At 33.8% G+C, this 7,982-nt stretch overlaps 1 long non-coding RNA gene across 1 annotated transcript; it reads right to left on the reverse strand.

The window, feature by feature from the left end:
• Window positions 1-6,543, reverse strand: LOC130644722 (uncharacterized). Its single transcript, XR_008982623.1, has 3 exons — window positions 3,023-6,543; window positions 2,746-2,822; window positions 1-2,618 (listed from the first exon to the last, which is right to left on the reverse strand). It is a non-coding gene; the product is annotated as an uncharacterized LOC130644722 (long non-coding RNA).
• Window positions 6,544-7,982: the final 1,439 nt, after the last annotated feature.

The following is a 7,982-nucleotide window of genomic DNA, read 5'->3' on the forward strand; positions in this document are numbered from 1 at the left end:
CAACGTAATATCGCATAATACTGCATAATACTGCATAATACCTTCATAATTCATAAAAAGTACATAAATTTTCTGTCGATGGCCATACCAACGTAATATCGCATAATACTGCATAATACCTTCATAATAATGTCTGTCGCTTCATAAAAACTACATATTTTTTCTGTCGATGGCCATAACCAACGTAATATTCCAGAATATTTCGCATAACTGCCATTTACGGAAAGCTGTTTTTATAAAGTAGACAAAGTTTGAGGTTGGATACACATCCATACACAAACAGAAACGATATTTCGCTCAAATATCCTTTTGCAACAAGACATAATAACGGCCCTATTGCAGGCTAAACAAAGAGGCGTTTTTGTACAATATATTGAACAGGCGGTGGTGTTCTATGCCCACCGATAGCCAATAGAAAAGATATTTTGGACTAATACCCCCGCGAAATTACATATCACAAGTCCTAAAAAATGCAAATCTGAGGCAAGGCATTATACTATAAATTTACCGGGCTTTACTGTTATGTACTTATCCGTGCAGCAGTAGAAACAAGTGTCCTCCCTGAAAATGACGCATCAAAAGCGCTAAAGCAGGCCAATCAATCCAAAGACATTACGTGTGTTTTTTATTTCTTTTTTTCGGTGCAGTATTTCAATAGTATAGCTTGATTAGTTCTTAAACCAAATGAATTCTTAGATGCATAAAAATTTAAATGTTCCAATGATTTTTGTCCGACTGAAGAAGCTGCTGCCGTAGAGAAGCTATATCACATTAAAGTTTAGAGCCGTTTACGATGAAATTATTCCATTGTTTGTAGTTAAAATTTGACAGGTCATAACTTTTTATCGGCAAAGGCTCTTAGGCTGAAATTCTGTAGAAGGCATGTCAGTAATATAACGTATCATTAGGAAAAAGATGGAAGAATTCCAAATTAAAAGTCAAAACTTCTATTTACATGGAACAAAGATGTTCCAAAAAGCATAAGTATAAAATTTATCTCATTTAAAGAGTCTCCGTAGATTTGATATTCCATTGAAGTTAGGATCAGAGTACAAAAGCTGAAAATAGTTCTAAATAATGTAATTATTATTGGCTATTGTTAAAAAATCATATGGTGAGTTAACAAGATCAACTTTATGAGCAACTGACCGAAAAACCAATAGACGTATGATATCGTTAGTCTTTTTATTAATAGCGGTATTTTGCCTGTTTGTCCGCGAAAAGCGCGTCCTGTTAATTAATCACGAAATTCTTATATCTGCACAAAATACCAAATGCGATATATATTTACCGACTTTGTTTTATTCTCCCGCGTGTAGCATTCAATTGCAACGCCTGATTTTTTTTGAAAAACCAATCCGAGATTTTGCAGCCACGACAAAGGGATGTGTAAAGCAGAGAGCAGTGTTATTACGGCCATTTTGAAAGTTGCGTAACGTTGACGTTGCTAAGTCTGTCCTTGTTTTTTTATATATTTTTACATTGCTTGGAAGCCTCGACTTTCGAATTACAAATCCCACATTAAAAAGAAGATACCATCTTGCAAAGTTGTGAAACATTTTATTGATGAATGCGCTAATGCCTCCGTGCAAAATATTGGGTTTATTATAGTTGATGTTGTGAACAATGGAGAGAATTTAACAAACAGGCAAATTGATAGTTTGCTATTAGATAAAGAAAAATTCTGGATAGGGACACTCGTCACACAACATCAGGGACTTAATGGTTCTCATGACTGGAATAGAACTAAAAGAACAGAAAAATGCAAGTTGTAGAAACCGTGTGTTAAGTTGATAGTAGGATGATGGTGATGGAAACCAGTTTTAAACCCTTGTGTATTTAATTGTATATAATTTATTTTTATCACTATATAAGATATTTTAATTGTTAATACTGTATTGTAAGCGATACTGAAGAAGTCAGTCGATGAACTGACGAAAATTTTAAATAATAAAATCTTTTTACTTAATTCTTGATGTAGTCATCTATCTTGTTGGTTATTCCTATAGCTACAATTTGTGTTCATATATATATATATATATATATTTCAAAAATCGAATTTACTAAAACAACTGAATTTTATATGTATGGATTGCTTCTTAATACCGGTAAATTATCTCCGTAAATGTTTTTTCTAAAGACCGAATTTACTAAAAGAACTGAATATCATGGATTGCTTGTATGGATTGCTTCTTAATGCGGGTAAATTATCTCCCCAAACGTGTTTTTTTCAAAGACCGAATTTACTGAAACAATGTGTATGGATTGCTTTTAAATACGGGAAATTCATCCCTAAGCTTTTTTTGTGGTTAATCAAAACAAGCTGAACTATGGATTTGTTCACTTTTGGCAGCTTTTCCCAATATGCAAAAAAATATTACAAACGTTTTACACTACGACACAAAATGAAAAATATTCAAAAGGAAGTCGAACGGAAAAATATTTTTAGGCCCTAATTTTTACTTGTCTATTGGACTTTAACTTTAAGATTGCAAAAGTTAAGGCCTGGTTGACAATTGTCTATCTATCAATAATTTTATATTTTAAATTTAACTGAACCACCATGAATTCGTCATGCTTGCTGTGAATCTAGGTTATCGCGACTTTGAGTTTCTTCACTAAAGATAAGATAAATAAAAATGGAACAAATCTTATTCGTTAATACGAAAGGGTTTCTTGAGATTGATAACAACGAACATTCGAGCATTTCTCTAACATGAAAACAGTTAATATGTTCGGACTAACCTTCACTTGTTGTAAAGATTCTTTGTTCTCTAATGCTTTCACCATCGTTTCTGTCGGCAATATCTTTTGTCTGTTCTCTATAAACCATAAAAAAAGCACAACATAGCAATTAAATTGTTATATACAATTAATTATATTCTATCACGTTGATTTTTGGACTTTTTAACTGAAAGTAATAGTACGTGCAACCCACTACACAACATTACTTTTATATTTTTTTTCAAATTAAACCTCAAATCAAATTTCAAATCTCAAATCAAATTTAATAAAAACTTACCATTGGCTGCCTAACCCAGTATTTTCCTTTTGGCATTACAGCATTTATCTAAACAAAATTACTTAAATAGTTATGTGAATGTTTTACAAAGATTTTCCTAAAAAAAATAAGTTTCCTCAAATAATTATTTTTTAACATAAAAAATAAATGAATGATAAACATTTATCTTATATACATTATATATATATATATATATATATATAACAGGCAAAGTGGATATGTTCATTTTCCTTTGATCTTACCGAAATTTTCTTTGAAGTAACTGAAAAATGCATGTCTAATATGTTAAATTTTCTGACGTTACGGCGCGACGTCAATAAGACTACTTTAACGTTAATATTCTATATTAAATAAATGAAGCCATTACAGTGCACTTAAAGCTTTGAGGCCAAATAACTTGAAAACGAGGTGGTGACGTCAGTGATTTTTTACCACGTAAGTAACTAGGGACCACCCGGGACCAATTTGGGTAAGTTTCCCAAGCCTGGGTCCCCGAATCCGTTTCGGAATGGGAAGGTTGAGGACGTCATCACAAAACCTTCAAACCCCAATATCTCTGCAACCGCCAAATAACTTGAAAACGAGGTGGTGACGTCAGTGATTTTTCACCACGTAAGTAACTAGGGACCACCCGGGACCAATTTGGGTAAGTTTCCCAAGCCTGGGTCCCCGAATCCGTTTCGGAATGGAAAGGTTGAGGACGTCATCACAAAACCTTCAAACCCCAATATCTCTGCAACCGTTTGTCAAAAGTCCATGTTCCTATACATTTTCTTGATCTGCATTTCAAGATCTATACGATGAATGCATCGGGTGTACGAATTAAGAAATTTTTTGGAACTTTTGGTAGGGACTTTGCTGACGTCAGAAAAATTTTTAAGCCCTTATATCTCCCTAAGCGTTTGTCAAAAACATACGATACCATGCATTATTTTGGTCAACGTTTCAACCTCCACACCTTACAGACAACGAATGACTAATTTTAACCAATTTTCTTTTTGTATATGCACTGCTGACGTCGGCAAAAAATCTAAAGCAACCTATTTTTCCATTGTTCTTCTGCCTTAGTGGATTTTCACATGGGCTTTATCAACTAGTCTTGTATAAGTAATCAGCTAAATTTACACTGAAAACACGATTCTTATACAAGCTGGCACTTTTTTCTTCATACAACCCATCACTGCACCTAAATGAACAGGGTCACTTTAGAGAAGGATCATGCAATCATTACATGCAGTCTTTTATGAAGTTTTTTTCCAACAATTTTTTTACTTCTTTATCCACAGAGACTGTAAATACATTCTCAAACACACATAACTTACTCGTAACACACATTATATTGCCATTACAATCTATGGAAATCTATGTATAGTTAGTTAAAAAGCCTTAATGACACTGATTTCTCTTGTGTATTTAGTGTTAGTTTATTTCTTTTAATGGTTATCACTTCTGTTGTCCATCTTCTCTTTAATAATAGCCGTATTCTGTATATTCAAAATGGTTGTGCGCGGCTTTTATCAGAAAATTTTGGGAAAACCCCGCAGAATCAGATTTTTACCAATGAAGGAAAGATAAAGCAATCTGAGCTACGGCCATTTTAAAAGCTGTGGCATTGACGGTTAATCTGTTTTTGTCTTCAAAAAGGTTTTCATTTTTGTTTTTTTACATATTTTTACATGTTAAGATAAATATATTCTCACGTTTTGTAGCTAAGTACAAATCTCAAACCCAAAAATTTCTTGATTTTTGGCTAGGAACGAAGATTTTTAAGGAGCATTCTACAATCAGCTAGCTAGCTAGCCTTAGTTATTACTATTCAGTTTAGTATAACAGCTTTATCTCCTAGCCAGTATTATTTATTTTTATGTTAAAGTTGTGTTTACCTAGCTAGCTCCTTAGCTACTTCTGACCAAAAAGTGAAAGTAGCCAAATGCAGTTTGGCTGCAACACAATTCTTAATTCTTATGCTAAATGAAGTTAGGCAGATACCACTTTTATTACTGTTATGAAAACTTATGGTGCAACATAAAATTGCTGAGTATTTTTTTAACTGAACATGATAACAACAGCGGTTTCCTGGACTTTTTTTAACCGAATTTGCGATGAAGTTCTTTTGAAAAATAGTGTTACGCCTATACTCATGTGTGACATGGTAAATTGGTATTACATCTGTATGGATGTGTCACATTATTTACCCGTACTAAATGGTCAGCTAACACTCACCGGGAACATTATCCGAAAAATAAAAAAGGTTTGCCAGAAAGTTTTTGCTATGACGGGGTAACAACAAATTGTAATCTGTGTTTTTATTTCAGCTTAAGTTGTGGAAAGTTATTTGATAAAAAACATATTACACTGGACACACCATAAAGTTGTGTGCACTTCATTTGATTTACTACATACTACATAACTTTACTAAAGCGCTTTACCTGAATATGTGGCGCAGTTGACGGCTCTTATTAATCACTCATCCGGGTGTTCAACGGCGGGTAACAGTTACCTAGCCTTTTTACAGAGTGTATTCTGTGTTCTGTAAACCAAAGATGCAATGTAGTTTTTTTGAAAAGCGTATTAAGCCTAAAAGCATGTGTGATACAGTTTAGCCAGCTACAACAAAATTCTTAATTAGTAATTCTTATGCCAAAAGCAGGTAGCTACACCAGACTTATTCCGCAAAATAAAATTGCTGAGCGATTTTTTTAGCTGGACGGGCTGTTTTCTGTGTTTTCACCTAATTGGACGAAAACTTTGTCGGACAAAAGTTTTGTCCGACAAAATTTTTCGGACACCTGAAGTTTTCGTCATTTTAGTCCGCGAAAAATTTTGTTCGACGAAAATTTTGTTTATTTTGGATTTTTGTTATTTCTTATTAAAACAAAGTTTGTACAATAAAAAGTTTTCAAATCAAGTGGCAATTCAGTTGAAACGAGGCATTGATCCTGCGGATGTGAAGATTTCCTCAAAGTTGTTAGATTTAAAACCAGTCCACGCTTCCTGAATCGTTCAACTTTACCACTATTTAAGCAACGAAGCAGAAATTATCATCAACGGGTTCGATGCATCTTAATTACAAAAGCTGTTAAAAACGCACAATCTGTTGTGGACATGTTAAAAATCCGGTTACAAGCATTTAAATTCTGTAAGAAGTGAAGGAATGCTTCTGCTGTCCTTCTTCTCTTCTCTTTAATAATAGCCGTATTTTGTCTGTCTGTCCGCGAAAACCGCGTCCTGTTACAGAAACACGAAACACGAAATGCGATATATAAGGGACGGGCGACCCCGTGGATTTTTCCACGGGTTAACGGCTAGTTAATAATAGCCGTCGTCTGTCTGTCTGCCATTAAAGACGCTTCCTGTTACGAAAACATGAAATGCGATATATAAAGGACAGGCGACCCCATGGATTCTTCCACGGGTTAACGACTAGTTTGTAATAATTGCCGAGTTGTTTGGTTTTAAAAGGAATCGTAGAATCGTCCTTTTTCACTGGTGCATGACCGCTCTCCACCACGAGCCTATATCCCACTGACTCAGCCCCTGGCAAACTGTATGGTACTGTCAAAGTACACAAGCTTAAAACAGACGACGTTGCCGATTTACCTCTCAGACCAATCATCTCAAAGGTTGGAACGGCATCATACGAATCATCATTATTATAAAAATCGCTGAATGTTTTAAGGGGGCTGGCAGCACATTTTAAAAAGTCCAAATATGATGGAAATCTTTTAAAAAGTGCCAGCGCCCCTAAAATTCTTAGTGTTTTTATCATATTTTGTAAAAAGAAAACGGAACTGAGTTATCCTTATTGTGAGAACCAAACTTAACTTTGGAATAATAATGGTTTGAACTAATGTTTAAAATATGTAAACACTATAAAAAATATTTCAAAAGAAATAATATATGTTTTCCTTGTTTTAATTTCTTTCGTGTTAATTTCGTAGTCGTTAATTTTGTTCCTTTGGTAATTTCTCTGATAAGGTATGTCATTCTTGATTTTAATTCGGAACGTACCGACTTCTAAATTTAATGAATAGAAAAAGTTTTGAACGATCGTAACTTAACGGATAAACATCGTTTGCCGAGTTATTATTTTAAACAACCCCAAACCACCCTGTCTGCCTGCGTTAAATTTAAAGGTAATATTAAAACAAAACAAACCATATTTTTAATGTTTTTCTTTTTCTTTTTCCACTTTAAATTATGAAGAACGTTGTGAACTGTTATTTATAGCAGTACATTGTCTTCGTCTGCAGAGTTTGTTGCCTGTGGCAAAGCGGCTAGCGCTTACTTGACGGCTAAACAAGAGCATAATGCAGCTAATAAAGGAACTTGATCAAGTCCTCGTTACACAGGCGAGGGCGATATCTGTTGTTAATGTTTTTGCAAACTTGACTTGAAAGTTGTATTTCAAAGCAAGTTATTATTTGTTTACCCTGAGACTATATTTCATAGTGATAAAATCTTTTAAGCATTATTTTCAACGAATTGTGAAAACGTGTGGCTAATTTTGATGGAATATACTGATGCATAAGATAACTTTTAACTCAATTTAGCCGGCAAGTTACATCAATACAATTTCAATGCTTCCCTAAAAACATTTCGAAAGTTAGCTTAATTACTTTTGGTACAAACATTTTTTCTAAACTTTTTTGTCTTCCAGTTACCAACTTTTTTACTCACAGCAAAAAAGAAACAGGAAAAACTAAGGAAAAAAGAAAACCGTGTCCTTTATGGTATATCTTTTCTTTCATTAACACTTTTTGCTTTTAGCGCGCAATCAACTTGCCCGCGCTTCTCTAGAAATTGCTTGAGGAAATCAAAGATGTTTAAAATGCATTTTAGAGGTGATGACTAAAATGAACAATATTAAACTGACAGATCTTTTTTACTTTAAAATCTTCGACCAAAGATGGAACATGGGGTTGGCTATTTTTTACGCATACTTAAATGTCAAATGGGT

Source organism: Hydractinia symbiolongicarpus, chromosome 5, assembly GCF_029227915.1.
Source record: "Hydractinia symbiolongicarpus strain clone_291-10 chromosome 5, HSymV2.1, whole genome shotgun sequence".
NCBI classification, from domain to species: Eukaryota; Metazoa; Cnidaria; class Hydrozoa; order Anthoathecata; family Hydractiniidae; genus Hydractinia; species Hydractinia symbiolongicarpus.